Source organism: Mytilus californianus, unplaced genomic scaffold (genome assembly GCF_021869535.1).
Source record: "Mytilus californianus isolate M0D057914Y unplaced genomic scaffold, xbMytCali1.0.p SCAF_9, whole genome shotgun sequence".
Taxonomy (NCBI): Eukaryota; Metazoa; Mollusca; class Bivalvia; order Mytilida; family Mytilidae; genus Mytilus; species Mytilus californianus.
In genome coordinates, this window is record NW_026262745.1 from 2,055,001 (window position 1) to 2,070,936 (window position 15,936).

The window sequence follows — 15,936 nt, forward strand, 5'->3', positions numbered from 1 at the left end:
TCCAATAAATTAACTAATGAAAATAAATACATGGAAATCATATGTGTATCAATAGTCAATGACATACACATGCCAACTGTAACATATTTAATGGCAGACCTGTGATACTGTGTGTGAGGGAAAACATATCAACAAAAATGTTATCATATCATTTATACCTTCTGATTACATAATGCAATCTCCCAATCTTTTAGTTAAACAAAGATTTAACAGTATCAGACAAATACTCTGACATATGAATGCACCAAAAACAATAGGTGAAGTATGTGTTGTCATTCAGGATATTTGGTGTCAATGACGAATCTTTAGTAGCCTTTTTGGAATTTATGCGCAAGTTTCCACAAATATGATATGTGTTGAGTGCTACTCATGACTGTTTCTATGATCATTTTTTTTTACTTCTACACGTTCCTTAATTATAAACAACCTAACCGCACAAAACAAAGAAGAAAAGAACTTGTTAACAACTACTGCATGAATGTGAATCAGTTCATATCCTACTTACTTTAGTTTATAGTTTATTTGAAATGACGACTTTCAGTATGGAATATTTTTTTAAAATAACTTGATTTGTCTGAGTATCGATCTAGGTCATTCAATTAAATAACTATCCACGATGTGTCCATCATTTGTCTGATTCTGACAAGATGAAATATCGTAAACAAATATGAAAATATCAGTGCCGTCAGCTAATAATCATTTGTAAATAATAGTTATCTTCCATTTTCAGTAGACAACAAACAGTTTAATCCGGATTATCGTTTATGGTTTAGTTGATCAAATGCTTATAGGTTGCAATTCTGTAAATACTGACAATGCAATTTCCCATAGGAACTCCCTTTGCGGCTAAAATTGTGACACTTTTACTATGAAGTTTCGTGAAAAATAATATCCCAGAACGGAAAGTTTATATGCACTACTATTTTATTCAAAGGTCAAAATATAGGGCTGTGCGGCATATTTTCAACATTTATATGCCCTGAACTTCTAAGAGTTTAAACTTATACTAAAATTCTATACTACCCTTACCTCCATTTTTGGACCTCCTAAGAATTAAAATTTAGCCGCTACCATGTTTTTCAATACTGGTTACATTCCCAAGTGATGTCTCTATGAGATGAAACACAGAGATCATCAATGGGAACCAGTACGTTAACAAATTAACATACCTATGAATATTAAATATCTCCCCAAAAGAGGCGTGGTTTGAGAAACAGCTGTATTTACAAAGTGCAACCTATAACGTTTTTAATGAATTGACCAAATTCTGAATAATCGTGAAATTCTTTTAACATAGAAATATAAAAAAGACAAATAAAGTAATATACTGACATATAGAGGAATATTTCCTAACTTAAAGAAACCTCTGAATATTGATTAACAAAAATACATGGAGACTCTTATTTGGAAATCATCTATGAATATCAATTTAAAAGTGAAATTGTTCTCAAAGGAATGAAAGTTAGCCTAATTCAAAAGTAAATAGCACCCTTGAACCTTTACATCTAAGCTAATATATAATTATTTCTCCTATATTACATCTAAAGATTATAGATTAGACCATTGTTTTTCCCTTTATATCTTGCTGTTCGATGTGAGCCAAGGCTCCGTGTTGAAGGCCGTACTTTGACCTATAATGGTTTACTTTTACAAACTGTGACTTGGATGGAGAGTTGTCTCATTGGCACTCTTGCCACATCTTCTTATATATATTAATATTATTCTTGAGGTTGCACCAATATTTTTTCTCAGATTGTACTAAAATCACAACATTATCCCAATATTTTTTCGACATGTTTGGGTAGAATTGAGCACGAAGTTTTCTCTGTCCAAGTTCTCCCTTGTGTGAAGTTGTGGATGTTGATGTCTGAGGTTTTTTTTTATGTAAATACTGGTTACTCAATCATAAGTAATGAAAATCTTTTAGCATTAACTACATTTTATACAACTCCTCTCTTAATGCCAGATGTATTAACGACAATCTTCACCTTTATAGAAACCTGACTGTGGACAATGAGATTACATATATCGTTATTGAGCTTCTTCCTTGGTAAAAAAAAAACAGTTGATCAAATGACATTACATACACCAAAAATAGCTCATACGCCTTTAAATGATTACGGCTTCGTAAAACAAATTATGTTCTTCTTAACCATGTTAGGTGCAACCAATTTATCTTGCAGTACTAGTAATACAAAATTCGAATGATTTAAGACTGTTACTGGTTGGTTGTTCAGTGCGTCCTAACCTACATATACCATGTCTTAATTCCTTATCAAGATCATAGCTCATTTTAGTACCTAATAAACTGGTTGAATGTAATCCTTTTTTCCTTATCAGTATTCCTGTCAACTCATGTCTAATTTTTTGTCTATTGGCAATTGCATGTTGGTATCTTTCGACTCACAATTTGTCTAGACTAGGACTTTCAGCCGATGAGGTTGCGATGTTACATCTATGAACACCGGTTGGAACTTTTACAAATTTGTTTTGTTAACTGAAATTGTTGATGGGGTGCTCTTACGTTATCGTTTACATATACTTTTATCGGCTTCACTGTCGTCTAAGGGGAATACAATATTTGAACCTATCATCTTTTCAGGTTAAAGGTAATTGTTTCATAAAATATATATAGCCTGGTTATTATCAAAGATGACATTTATTCCATTACAGACAAATGTCTAAACAAATGATCAAAATCCGAATTATTCCTAATCTAAACCGAACAGAGGCTATCAAATATGTGCCGTGAACCCTGTTCTTAAAAGAACCGAAACAATAGTCTGCAATAGGTTTTAATTGAAAAAATCTAATATACAACATGTTTTATATATTTAAACATTCTGATTTTGGCAATAAAGATAACTCATATAAAAAAACCCAGCTAGTTTCTGTTGAGAATCGATGAGATATAACATTATCGAACCAACAAAGTGAAAAGTGATGTAGAAACAACAGACATTATTGAAGATAAGAACAAGGAAAAAAGGTGCAAGCAAAAATATTCAGTTTATAGAATGGATGATATATTCTTCATAAAAACTTAAAAACTGACGCATGTTACAATTTCGCTGAGGCGTATCTATGCATTTGACAACATTTAACTTGCCTAGAGGACAAAGCCGTAGATGGAAGAAAAGGGAAATCATGGTAATGAAATGTATCTCACTTTATCACATTGTCTACTTGTTGAAGACATTCGTCAATCAAGTAATAAAATTGAAAGTCTAACAATGGCCGCTTCTTAACAATTTGTGTGACAGTTAGTATTGTCTAAAGATACAACTTATTACGTCACATAAGATTTTAAAAACCGCATGAGTTTTTACATGTACAAAACAATACAAAGGTTACGTTGTTTTATGTTCCTTTTAGGGAAGGGTTAATTTGTTATTAAAAATAAAGATTTATTCTCGGTTGCTATAAACAATTTAGTAGCTCACTGAAAACGTCTACAGCTGATGCATATTAGTCCAAATTTAAATGGGCTTTATTTTGTCAATTGTGTTTTTTTCTTGTTTGTTTCTATTAAGTTGACTGTAAAGAGGTCACACAAATCATTTGCTTGAATCTATATCTGTAACATTGAATATTCCAATTTATTACAGAATAGACATCTCAGTTACATGTATACGTTCAATCTTACAATAGATTTAATCATTTATTCTATTTACGTACCGTATACGCCAGTCATAATATGTCAAATTAATATATATAGCAATTGTAGTAATTGACGATAAATGTTGAAACTTTTGTATTGTCATCCACAACTTAAAAAAATTTACCCATAAAATCAAATTATGTTTGATAGCCATTTGCCGAGAAAGATTTACGCAATCAACACTCCTTCAATGAAGACATAATTCTCGTTACATGTTAAGAGACTTATACGACAGCAGTGATCTACAAATAAAACGAATAAAGTTATCACGACATCAACTTATCCGGTGACCACATTCGTCTTCTAGTTTTAATTGTAGAATAGAACCAATTGATATAGACAATAAATGTCTATCTTTCCTCTCGTAAATCCGAACATTCGTAAAAGACGTTTCATGATTATTAAGAGAAGGACAGACAACAGATACGATTTCAACTATACAATAGGGAATACAACAGAAAATGAATTAACACAACCGAAAAAATTACAAGCAACGAGACAGCCGAACAACACAACAATAAAGATATCTCTTTTAATACGTTCCGGTCGTGTATGTTCACATTAAACGGCCTTCATTACGTGATTTGCTCCTGACACAAAGTTGCTCCAAAGGAGTCATTAGGAAAAATTACTGAAATCGACATACGTAAGTTTTACGGTCTCCATCACGAATTTGTTGACTAGCGACATGTTTTTGGGGGTCTTATGTCTTATAATACCCCCAGGAATGGTAATCTGATCTGTAGATAAACTGATTGATTGTGTTCTATTCCAGATTGTGACATTCTGACTAAGTATAGTTTTGCATGGCGAGTGCATGTATATAAGCTTATTCTTTCGACACACTTGGTCTACCTCCTTTTGGATTTCATGCTTTTTATTTATTTTTTACCCTTGAATTGTATTTTCCTAATGAATTAATGAGACTTAAAGATCGATAAGCAACTGTTGCTTCTAATACATACCAATTATTATATGAACTGCTTTTAAAACAGGCTGTGAATTCAATTCATTCAAATATGTGTTGTACCACAACATTATTACATTGCATAAACATCCTGTCTTCCTTATACTGTTCGAGTCATAATAACAGTACTTGTACCTGAGGTGCACTAGCTTTTTATTAGACCAAAGCTTTGTCTTTATTTGACTCATGCAATACTTTAAGTCATATTATAACTTAGGTTCGACAATGCACGGTTTGAGACAGCCAAGTACAATCTAGGATATATCAGCATCGTTCATGCTCCTCTAGTGAAACAGGTGTGGCAGGACATGATAATTATGCTGACCCTATTGTAGCATTTGAGTTCACCCCATGTTTATGGTTTAGTGTGGATTCATTATTATTCGTTGGGTACCAATTTTCGTGGGTTCGTGGGAACAGATGAACCACGAATTCAAATGTCCAACGAATAACAAATTTTCTATAACCTTTACATGCAGAGATTTGTAAAACCACGAAATCAAATATCCACGAAATTGCTAGTTTTCCTCAATCCACGAAAATTGATACCCAAGAAAATAAACGAATCTAAAGTAATTCGTGTTGCTCAACCATAAACTTTCTGTGAAGTGTCCTGCAAACTGTAGTTTATCAACTCGCTTTTTTCTCCTTACCATGTTGCTGTCTGTTTTTCGTCGGCTTATGGATTTTGATAGGTCCCTTTGTATCTTCCCTTTTAATCATTTATTAAGGTCAAGGAAAGATTATGAAAAAGTCCCACTTCATCACATCTATGTTAATGAGCATGAATAACAATTGATAGTAATCAAGCAATAGATTCAAATAAAAATTCAATATCTTAATTCCTTCACCGTAAATTATATTCCACAGTCTCCGTAAACATACTCAAGAACCCACCAGTCGTGTCAACAACAATACATTAATAGAACAAGCCATAAGACACCAAAGGTATTGCTCATGTAAGTCTTATTCGGTGATGTTACATACGAAATAATAGGACGCGATTATTGTTACGACAATCGATACATATCCGTACACTTGTCAAAGGATGCCTTCGACATAGAAGCCTTGTTTTAATAGCTTTCTTATAATAAGCAGCACCCTAATATAGAAACCAGTCTGCTGTGATACTATTGTATTCATACCCTGAAATTTGTAATTCACCCCTTAATTGATTTAAAAAACTTTTTAAAATGTGTATTTTAAATTCAGTTATTCATTCATTTCTTTGCCTTTTCCAAATCTAGAATGATTATTTCAAACGTTTTTATACGTCCTGTAAATAGCGTAAAAATCCGTTTATCTTCTGATTTGTTAAATACAAATGCTTTCAGTGTTATTTCATTATCGCCCCTAAAGTGGTATTCATGTCCATACGTCGGTACTGCCATGAACATACGGATATTGTTCTATCTAAATTTGGTTTTGTCGTAATCATTTTTAATTAAGGAACAATTAAGGATGGTATCTCCCTCATACATTGCTCTGATTCCTTGTCCTCGTTTGGTTCTATTTTTTGTTTTATTTGGTTAATCAGCTCTTGAATGTTTATATTAGGTTTTTGGCATTATAATATTTTGGCCTCGAGCATCACTGAAGAGACATTAGTTGTCTAAATGTGCCTCTGGTGCAATCCAACTGGTACGGAATAGGAAACCTAATCACTGTTACTTCAAATTCCAGCGGTAGTTGTTAAACAGTTCTTTTTTCGTGTGGATAGATTAAGGAAAATCAAGGTACAGGTATAACTAAAGAATGATACATTCCACAAGTTATGAGTAGCTATAGCAAACAAAAGGCAAAAGATACCAAAGGGACATTCAAACTCATAAGTCGAAAATAATCTGCCAACGCCATGACTAAAAAAGATGATGATGATTATGATGATGGATGGATACTCAACATCCAGCGGCAAATTAATATGCATATTCAGGACGAGAACATGTTAATTTATATGAATATAAACACTGCTTTGTACTACACCGACACGCCGAGCCGGATTTTTAACGTGCTAGTTCACAAGGTAACAATCCGCAGGAAGACATGTCACCTCACCTAGACACATTATTCTGACTCCGATCCGACCAATTTTTGCCCTTACTGCTTAATGCCGCGTGCTTAGCGGGGAAGCAACAAATACCAATTTTAAAGTCTTTGGTTTTACCCAGTCGGGGTTCAAAACTACGACCGAATAAAAAAGGAAAAGACCAACAGACAAACAACAGTTAATAAAGCACAACATAGAAAACTATAGACTGAGCAACACGAACCCCACCAAAAACTGAGGGTCATCTCAGGTGCCCCGGAAGGGTAACAGATCCTGCTCCAAATGTGGCACCCGTGGTGTTGCTCATGGAAGTACAAACCCTGTGATAAGTCTAATTTAGTAGGTCTAATTCGAGGAAAATCGACCATTGGAACATTTCCGTCGTCATCTGTGAAAAAGATATTCCATAACAATCAACCAACTCGTGATAGCAACATACACCTCTTACGTTTTGAAACTACTTGCATCAGAAGCAGTAACATTGATACCGTTAATGTTGTTATTACCACTGTGTCAATTTCTCTGATGATGGACTGTTAGTCCCCGAGGGTATCACCAGCCCAGTAACCAATACTGTGGTATTGGTATGAAAATACGGAATTGTTATATTTAGATTTGCTGTTATAAAATTTCGAAATCATTTTAAAATATTGAATGTATCTCATCATGCATAAGAAGGATTTTGTAATCTTTCATTAGAAATATAGTTTTACTAATATTTGCCTATATCAATACCTTATACAATATTCTCCAAAAATAGATTTAATATCCTTATCTTTATAGTAGCTAATTAGGTTTTAAGCTATGGTACGTCCTGGAACACTAATTTGTCGTTCCACTTAAGGAGTACAAATGTATCTTATAATAGTTTGTATCTGTAATAAGCCGGATTATTAATCAATTAAAAGGTATTTCAGTATCAATACACACGCGATGTCGAAAGCTGTTAAATTCCCAAAATAAATCAATCTTACAATGCAAACAATTAAACTGATGAAAATGGGTGATTTTATGCAAGTGGTTTCTAATAAAAACTAATAATGTTAGACTGTTTATAATGAAGAAGACTATGTCACGAAATTATAAATTCCAAATGTCTAGGAAAATTTATAAAAGAACTTAACCAAAATCAACAAGGCAAGTGCACGCAGAACCAATGAATGATATGTATGAGCTGAGAACACGAACAAACTTTACCAACTGACAGCAACAATCGATTGACCAAAAGAGTATAAGAGATCTTGAACAAGAACGTACTAATGATAGTCAGCTGTGTAGTTATCGCCGTCATACTAAATTGTTCAATGTAGATCTAGAAAGGACAGTATTTCAGATTAGCTATAGACACTATAGATGAATCCATTTTCGTATAATTTTATGAAGTCATTATACAGATGTGGCTGTAGAATGATTGTCAATGAGATAACTCTCAACTTAAGACCAAAATCCAAGGATTTGAACTAAAAAAAACAATTACCAAAATGCATTTTGTATCCCTTTTCTTTATCAAAATCATGGCCAAAATTGGGCCTTTAAGGACTACCCTCCTTTATGTTTATGATAATAGAAATATTAATAATCGTATCTATTGAGAAAGCGATATTTGAGGAAAAGATTTTACTGTGTACAATAAAACAATTAAATTATCAGTTTGTACTAACCATGAATAAAACATAAAAAATCGGTGACTTATAAATGATAGTGTACTTTTCATTGATTGCTGATGATCGAATGTCATTTATATATCACTGGAAATGCAACTGTTCGTTCTTTGGACCAATACTATGAAAGCTTATAATACCAGTAGGCTGTATAAGTACTTTGGCGTAACAGGTAATATCTAACGCTAAGAAGATATCGATTTAAACACATAAAAGGAAATTAGGACGTTACATAGAGCGGCAGATAAAGATATCACAGCATAGACACGACAAAGAAATATAAAAGACTAGTGATCAATAGGTGCCACATCAGATTCACTGGAAGGGTAAGTGTTCCAGAATTGTAACCGTTTACTGCCCGGTATTCTTTTGCGTATATGTTTTCCTTATTAAATAATTATTAATTATTACATATTACATAACCACAATCACATCCTCTTTTCTTCGAACTTGAACTACCGAATAAGACTTATCACCAGGTTTGTTCTTACATGACCGACACGACGGGTGCAACATGTGGAGCAAGATTCCGGACTACCCGAAATCACCCCCGGTTTTTTCGTTTTGTTTAGTCTTTGGTTTTCTTTGCTGTGTTTTTTATACTGTTGTTTGTCTTTTATTCGTTTTTCGTTTTTTTGCCATGACATTGTCATCTTTTTTTATCTATTAATAAGTTTGAATGTCCATTTGGTATCTTTCACCTCTCTTTTATTACAAATACATTAGACAATTTACAATTCGTCTGACATGTTCGATATCTTAAAAAGGGATGGATATATTTATTGAAATAAGAATGTTTTGTTGGAGGCCTTTTTAATACAGGTACATGTATAAAATTCTTTTTATCCAATGCAAAAACTCACCATAGATGCCAGGCCTATGTCAGTTTCAATATAAAAGTGAGAAAAGAGAAAGACAAATGGACAAATGGAGAAACATGACAATTTACAGGAAAATAAATATTAATCAGTATACCTACAACAAATTTAGTGTAAAATTGTCACACGCAGTCTTAGAAAGTCATGCAAGACCATGTGCAATGATAAAATATATATATCGACATGCTGGATGACCACATGTACAAGTGTTATGAACTAGATAGCGATATATGGCTATACGATACAATATTACCCCCTTCGAAACGGTTACATGTTCACATCTAAACCATAAGGCTTGTAAAGCTTTATGAATATTTGAAATTTAATTGTCGAGAGTGGAGAAATATCGTATTGCACTAGCTTCGGTGATGGAATATTATAGTTCTCGAATAATTTAAGATTTCATGTAGACAAACTGTATCTCAATTTTTAAATGGTCTGCAAAAATATGTGTTCTTGCTATGTGATGTCATCAGGCATGGTCGCTTTTCGTCACACCACAATAGGAAATTCACAGGAAATCAAGAAAATTTTACTTTATAATAGAATTTTGTCCAACGAAGAACTGAGATCAAACGAATCACACGTTTATTACAAAGAAATAATCAACAGTTCGGGAAAAGTATTATTCGCATAAGAATGAGAGCAAGATTTATATTGAAAATAAAATCAATGTTGGTATCAAAAAGGAAAATATTCCAGTCTTACTCCTAATATTTGTTTAACATGTTAAACCTTTGAGAATACGTTTATTCAAGTTACCTTTAAGATTATATATACCTTTTCGTTATTTATAGTTCTAATGACAAAATCACAATAAAGATTTGTATGTGATATTAGGATGCTGGTTGTAAAATATTTCTACAAATACATCAACATTTCCAAACCAAATTCGTATATCTAAGAATGTGTTTAGTATAGAATTTTTAGTAATTTGGGAAATTCATGAGGTAGTAATTCAGAAGTTATCCATTAATTTCGTTCAGTAAAAGCTAAAACGTCTCCATAGATATGGGAATATCGAACAATTTAGGAAATATACGACGCACAAAGAAAAATTGGAGTCCAGAGTGAAAAAAAAAATTAAAAGGAAAAAGTTTTACTTCAGTTTTTCCTGTGAAATGAAGTATTTAAATAAAAAAAAAGAAGAAACACTTATCACTGTTCATATTTTTGTTTGGTGTACTATCCGCATTGTTTGGTTTACTTTCCGCATTATTGTAAGACAATTCTTGGTTAAGTAGGTCGAAATGTGAAATTGATGAATTCAAAGTCTATTTTATTCGAATAAAGGCACAAGTTAGAGAATAGGAACACAGCTGAGTCCAATAGTAAATTCGACTGTCAGTTGAATAATGCGTCATCAGACATAGCAAACAAATCTAACGTTAATGTGATGTCAGTTTCCGAGATTATTTGGCATAAATGAAAACATATTTAGTTTTACAAAAACACATTTCTGCCTTCGTAATAATAGGTATGTGTAACGGGGTATATGTCAACATCAGGCTACAAACTTATTACAGTATTTTAATCAGTCTTTAAACGAATAAGGAAAGGTGTGATATTATTATTACATGTGAAAAATATGTACACAACCTACACCAATCAAACAGAAAAATATTTTTTGAAAGTACAATTTTATTTATACACATTTGTACTGCAAGTAAACACAAATATATACAGTCTTTGTATGTATGAATTTATGAAGAAAGTTGAATAACATAAAACTAGAACAGATTGATTATAAACCTTTAAGTCTTCAGTAAATTGATTCTTGTTTAACGAAGACATTGTAATTTCAAAGTCAACAGATTAATTACCAATGTTATTAAGGAAGTGATACCGACATATTACATGCTCCTTCTCATATATTTGACCTATTTTCTAGTCATATCTGGCTTCATACCGAAGACTATCGAATCTATTCTTATGTTAGTGATAAATTGACCAGAGGCATTGAATAAGGAAATTAATCACATATGAAACTTCATTTTGTACTTTAGGGAATCAATTCAAAAGTCTTACGAACTGCTATCATAATGTTATTGATGCCTGTAAATGTTTCATTTAATTATGGTAAAATTGTTACTCAACATGTTGTTATAGCATCAAAGGCGTAAAAATACTCAGGAAATATACGTTTGATTTGTAACTACTTAATATTACACCGAATAGAGTACTAGTATTCCCATCACAATAACCTCTCCCATCACAAATGTACTAATGTTGGATTACAATCATAATCGCTCGTGCCAGACCATCGGACGCGATATGGTATCCATCTTATACTTTGCGATTTCCAAGTAAAATCCGTGTCGACACCAGGAACATAACGGTACCGCGCATTAATATCATCGAAAAAAAAAATCGAAACAAATTGGAAAGAGTGTCGTCAGTTCATTGTGGATGTTCTTTCATCCTATTGTAAAAATTGGTGTCAAATAGAGAAATCTGACATACTGCGGATTCATCTATTTTCGTCGGTGCGAATTTTCGTGGATTGAGGAAAAATTGTATTTTTGTGGATATTTATTTCGTATTCAAGTGCAGGTATGAATTTTGGAGGTATTCGCATATAACATTCCAAAACAAACTTTGAAAGATGAAGAGTTAAAAAACGTCCATTTCTACAATCAGAAATGCACAGCAAATACTCGCAAAGCGCTTTGTGTTCGTACCGGTCAACAAAGCAGCCAAAAATGTGAAAGTTGTATGCGTAAGTTCAGGTTCAGGTCTCTTTTGAACATTTGAAAGCCCTACTGTGGATTGTCTACCTAAACTACACAAAAAGACCCGTTAAATATCGATTAATATAAAAAAGAAAAAGACAAACAGACAAACAATAGTACACAATTATTTACAAAATTGAGACAACTATTTACGAGTTATCAATTTATACGTAAAGGCACCTTATAACTAATTAACATATTACCAGTCATTCTTCCGTGCTTGACAGTAGTTTAAGAGTTGAACCATACCTTGATATACTGTATCAGCAAAGATTCGTAAGTGAGATCTGTTACTAATTCACAATTGGAAAATTGAAATAGTCCTGTTTGATTCAGGTTACAATCAACTGTAAGATACTTTTATTGATCCATTTTATTATATACAGCAGATTTTGTTAATACTGTGGATTCATTTTTTTCGTGGGTACCAATTTTCGTTGATAAAGGGAAAAATGTATTTTTGTGAATATCTGATTTTATGGTTTCACAAAAGTCTAAAGGAAAAGTGTACTTCGTTAAACATTTGAATTCGTTGTTCACAGATATTTTCATTACAACTCCCAAATGAACCAATTACCAACTCTTCCAACGTTACAATAGAAACATATCCCTTCGAAAGGTTAACATTTACATTGTCTCTGCTTTGAAAGTAATTGACAAAAGTATATAATACATGTGACAGCATTACACATTGCTTGCTTTAATGTTCAAATTAGGTTGCTTAATGTTATAAGTATGAATTAAAAGCGATATGGGGAAAACACTAATACGTCTGTTATCAAACAACGCTTAACAAATATAACAGCTAACATGAAATCGGTGGTGTTATGAACAAGAACGCCTGAAAACGACAACACCCCATAGGTTTTTCGGTTAGCATCACCAATTGGTTGACCGATACAATGTTTTGGTGTCTCAAGTCACTAGCGAGACATGTTTTTGCAATCTTAGATCTATATACATGTACAAGGTAAGTCGTCTGATTTGTAATTTTACCTTTGTCACATTTCAACTTAGTGTTAATTAGCATGACAGATGATACATGCATACAAGAAGACGTTAACACTGTCGACGCACCCGGTCTCGCTCCTTTGGAATCCATGCGATTAGCTTGGGTTTTGTTTGTTACCTTGATTTGTCTCTTATCGATTTGCGAGATGTGAACATCGAAAACTACTGTCGCCTTCATAGACAAGTTACCACGCAATATGTCAAGCAACAAATTGAACTAAGTCTAGACAAGTGATGATTTAAGAAGTAAAGGAGTTCAATTAGCATTGAGAGTACCCAGCCTTCAACCAGTGATCTTTATTTTATTTCTCAGTCTCATTTCTAATTTGATAACATTTCGCAAGTCCTTATCAAATCAAAAACCTTGTTATTTTCTTTTTCTATTTTTATAACCAAACAATCCTTGTTGGAAACAAAACTTTACAACAAAAGAGTCCATTTCTATGTAGCAACATTCCAGCAGCGCCTGCATACGGAGTATATATCTCCCAGTTTATATGATATTCCAGGGCTTGTATTTCCTATCATGATTTCCTTGATAGAGGGTTGATGCTTACAAGGAAGCTATTAAACCAAGAGTTCCAAGTGGTGAAGTTGAAATCATCCCTTCGTATATTTTAAGGACGCCATCACGAGTTGGTTGACCGTTATGGAATATCCGTTTCACAGATGATAGCGGATATGTTCCAATTGTCATAACTACAATCCAGTCCCCTTTTCCCCGAATGTGACCTACCGAATTATACTTATTACCGGGTTTGTACTAACATGAACAACACGACGGGTGCCACATGTGGAGCAGGATCTGTTTACCCTTCCGGAGCACCTGAGATCACCCCTAGTTTTTGGTGGGGTTTGTGTTGCTCAGTCTTTAGTTTTTTATGTTGTGTTTTCTGTACTTCTGTTTGTCTGTTGATCTTTTCCATTTTAGTCATGGCGTTGTCACTTTATTTTCGACTTACGAATGTCCCTTTGGTATCTTTCTCCTCTCTTTTTCAAAGACTTTTAGCGACATTTGATAATGCCATATGGTGCTTTTCCGTCTCATATTTTACATTATTACGATCTTATAGCATGAAATTTTAACCCAAATCTTTTTATAATGTGATCAAATTATGATCACAATTATATTTCAAAACATGCCTTGTGACAAATGAGCCCGGTGGTTGGTGGCTTAAGTTTATAAAGTAAAATCAAATAACCAAATCAAAGTGATGGAAATTACTCATAGAAAGATTGGAAGAGTAATTTGAATAATTTCATTTCATATTTAGGTATGGTGTGGACAAAAAAATGAACATTAATATAGCACTATTGCTGACAATTGCATTAACTGCATGTCTTTAGAATGATAAGCACTTTTTAAGTAGATGAAATGAGCTAAATGTGAATCTATGATAGCGGGTCCTGTAATTTGCACAACAATGTCGTCTAAATTGCAATTTCATATCTTAACCAAATAATGTTCCCTATTACATGTTTCACCTTTTACACTTTAGATCTTTATTGTCTTCAAAAATTAATCTAAAAAGGTTGTTTTGGGGGCATTTTATAGGTTAAAACTCCTCTTAGAATTGTTGATCGATTTTAAAAACAAATTAGCATGATTATACGACACGGAAGATTAAAAGTTGTAGAAAGAATTTTAATTCAATTTATAATCTAATATTTTCCAGAATAGAGCATTCAAAATGTACTTTTTCAACATAACCAAATTAAACTTTTTTTTTTATTGAAATGGGGATTCATTCTTAATTGCAAAAATACACTTCTTGTATTCAAATGACTAAAATTATTATAAGACATTTGATGGGAAAATTAAACTAAAAAAAAAATGGTTTGCTCGGGTTCAGAGGTTCTCTGACTTAAGTTTGCCTCAAATAAATGGTATAAAACTGATACACAATGCTTATTATCAAGTTATATATACATGGATATCCCAAAAAAATGAATTAGATTATTTTCCCATTACATGCTTTTTATATTTGCCTCTGTTAAATGGAATTAATATTTTAAAAGAAAACCATGTTATTATACTCCGTTCTACCAATACAATGAACACAGAACATTAAACTTCTATCAAACTTGTAAAAAAAGTATTGATAATCACTTAAGTCGGCAATTAACGGAAGTTATTAGGTTAGAAGATCGGCACGTTTTTCGAAGACAATTAGATATATGATCATTTTACAGGGCATCGAAGCAAACATATTTCAATTATATTGTCAGTTCAGGGTGATTAAAATGACAAGCTGACGCATATTCAATTTAATGAATTAAAACAAATTGGTTTGCTGTTCGATATGTTAATGACTTATTGGTTTGCTGTTCGATATTTAAATGACTTTCAAAGATATCGACAGAAGACAAACAAGTCGTCATCTATTATGACCCAGAATTCATGTCTACAGAGAGAAGATTCAATCACGGTAAACGCAATAAAAACTTTTTCTAAATATTTCGCAGCCAAAATATCTTTGAAAGTTTGGCTCAAGTTTAATTTGATAAGCATTGCCTATACATCAAATATATTCACATTTTATGTATTATATTATATTCAAAAAGTGTCTCAATATATAATATATACATGTATTATATACCACGAAATTCTCAGTTAACTAAGTTGAGTAATGGTAATGTATATTTCCATTTAGACATGAAGCATTTACCAGATTTCTACATGTCACGAAAAAGAAGTTATATATACCCTGTATATATATTATTTCCAATGGAACAAATATTAACAGTATTTGTTCCTTACGACATAAAGGTTATAGAATATTTGTTCCACCAGAAACAAATATTATGGCATTGTTTATAACAAAGTTTCCAGTGGAACTTCTGTTAGGCGGAACATACATACGTTGACATTACTACGATTGCTTTAATTGAGTACAATCGTCGGTCAGGACACACCTACATTTGTAAGTACCTGGAACAATTATCACTCCGGTTTTTTTTTTTTTATCTACGTTTTTT

The 15,936-nt window shown here is 32.6% G+C and overlaps 1 protein-coding gene across 1 annotated transcript in view; it reads right to left on the bottom strand.

Annotated features, from left to right (window-relative positions):
* Window positions 1-15,936, bottom strand: part of LOC127716146 (uncharacterized) — a 47,843-nt gene that overhangs the window by 9,112 nt on the left and 22,795 nt on the right. The gene's annotated exons all lie outside the window — the stretch shown is intronic.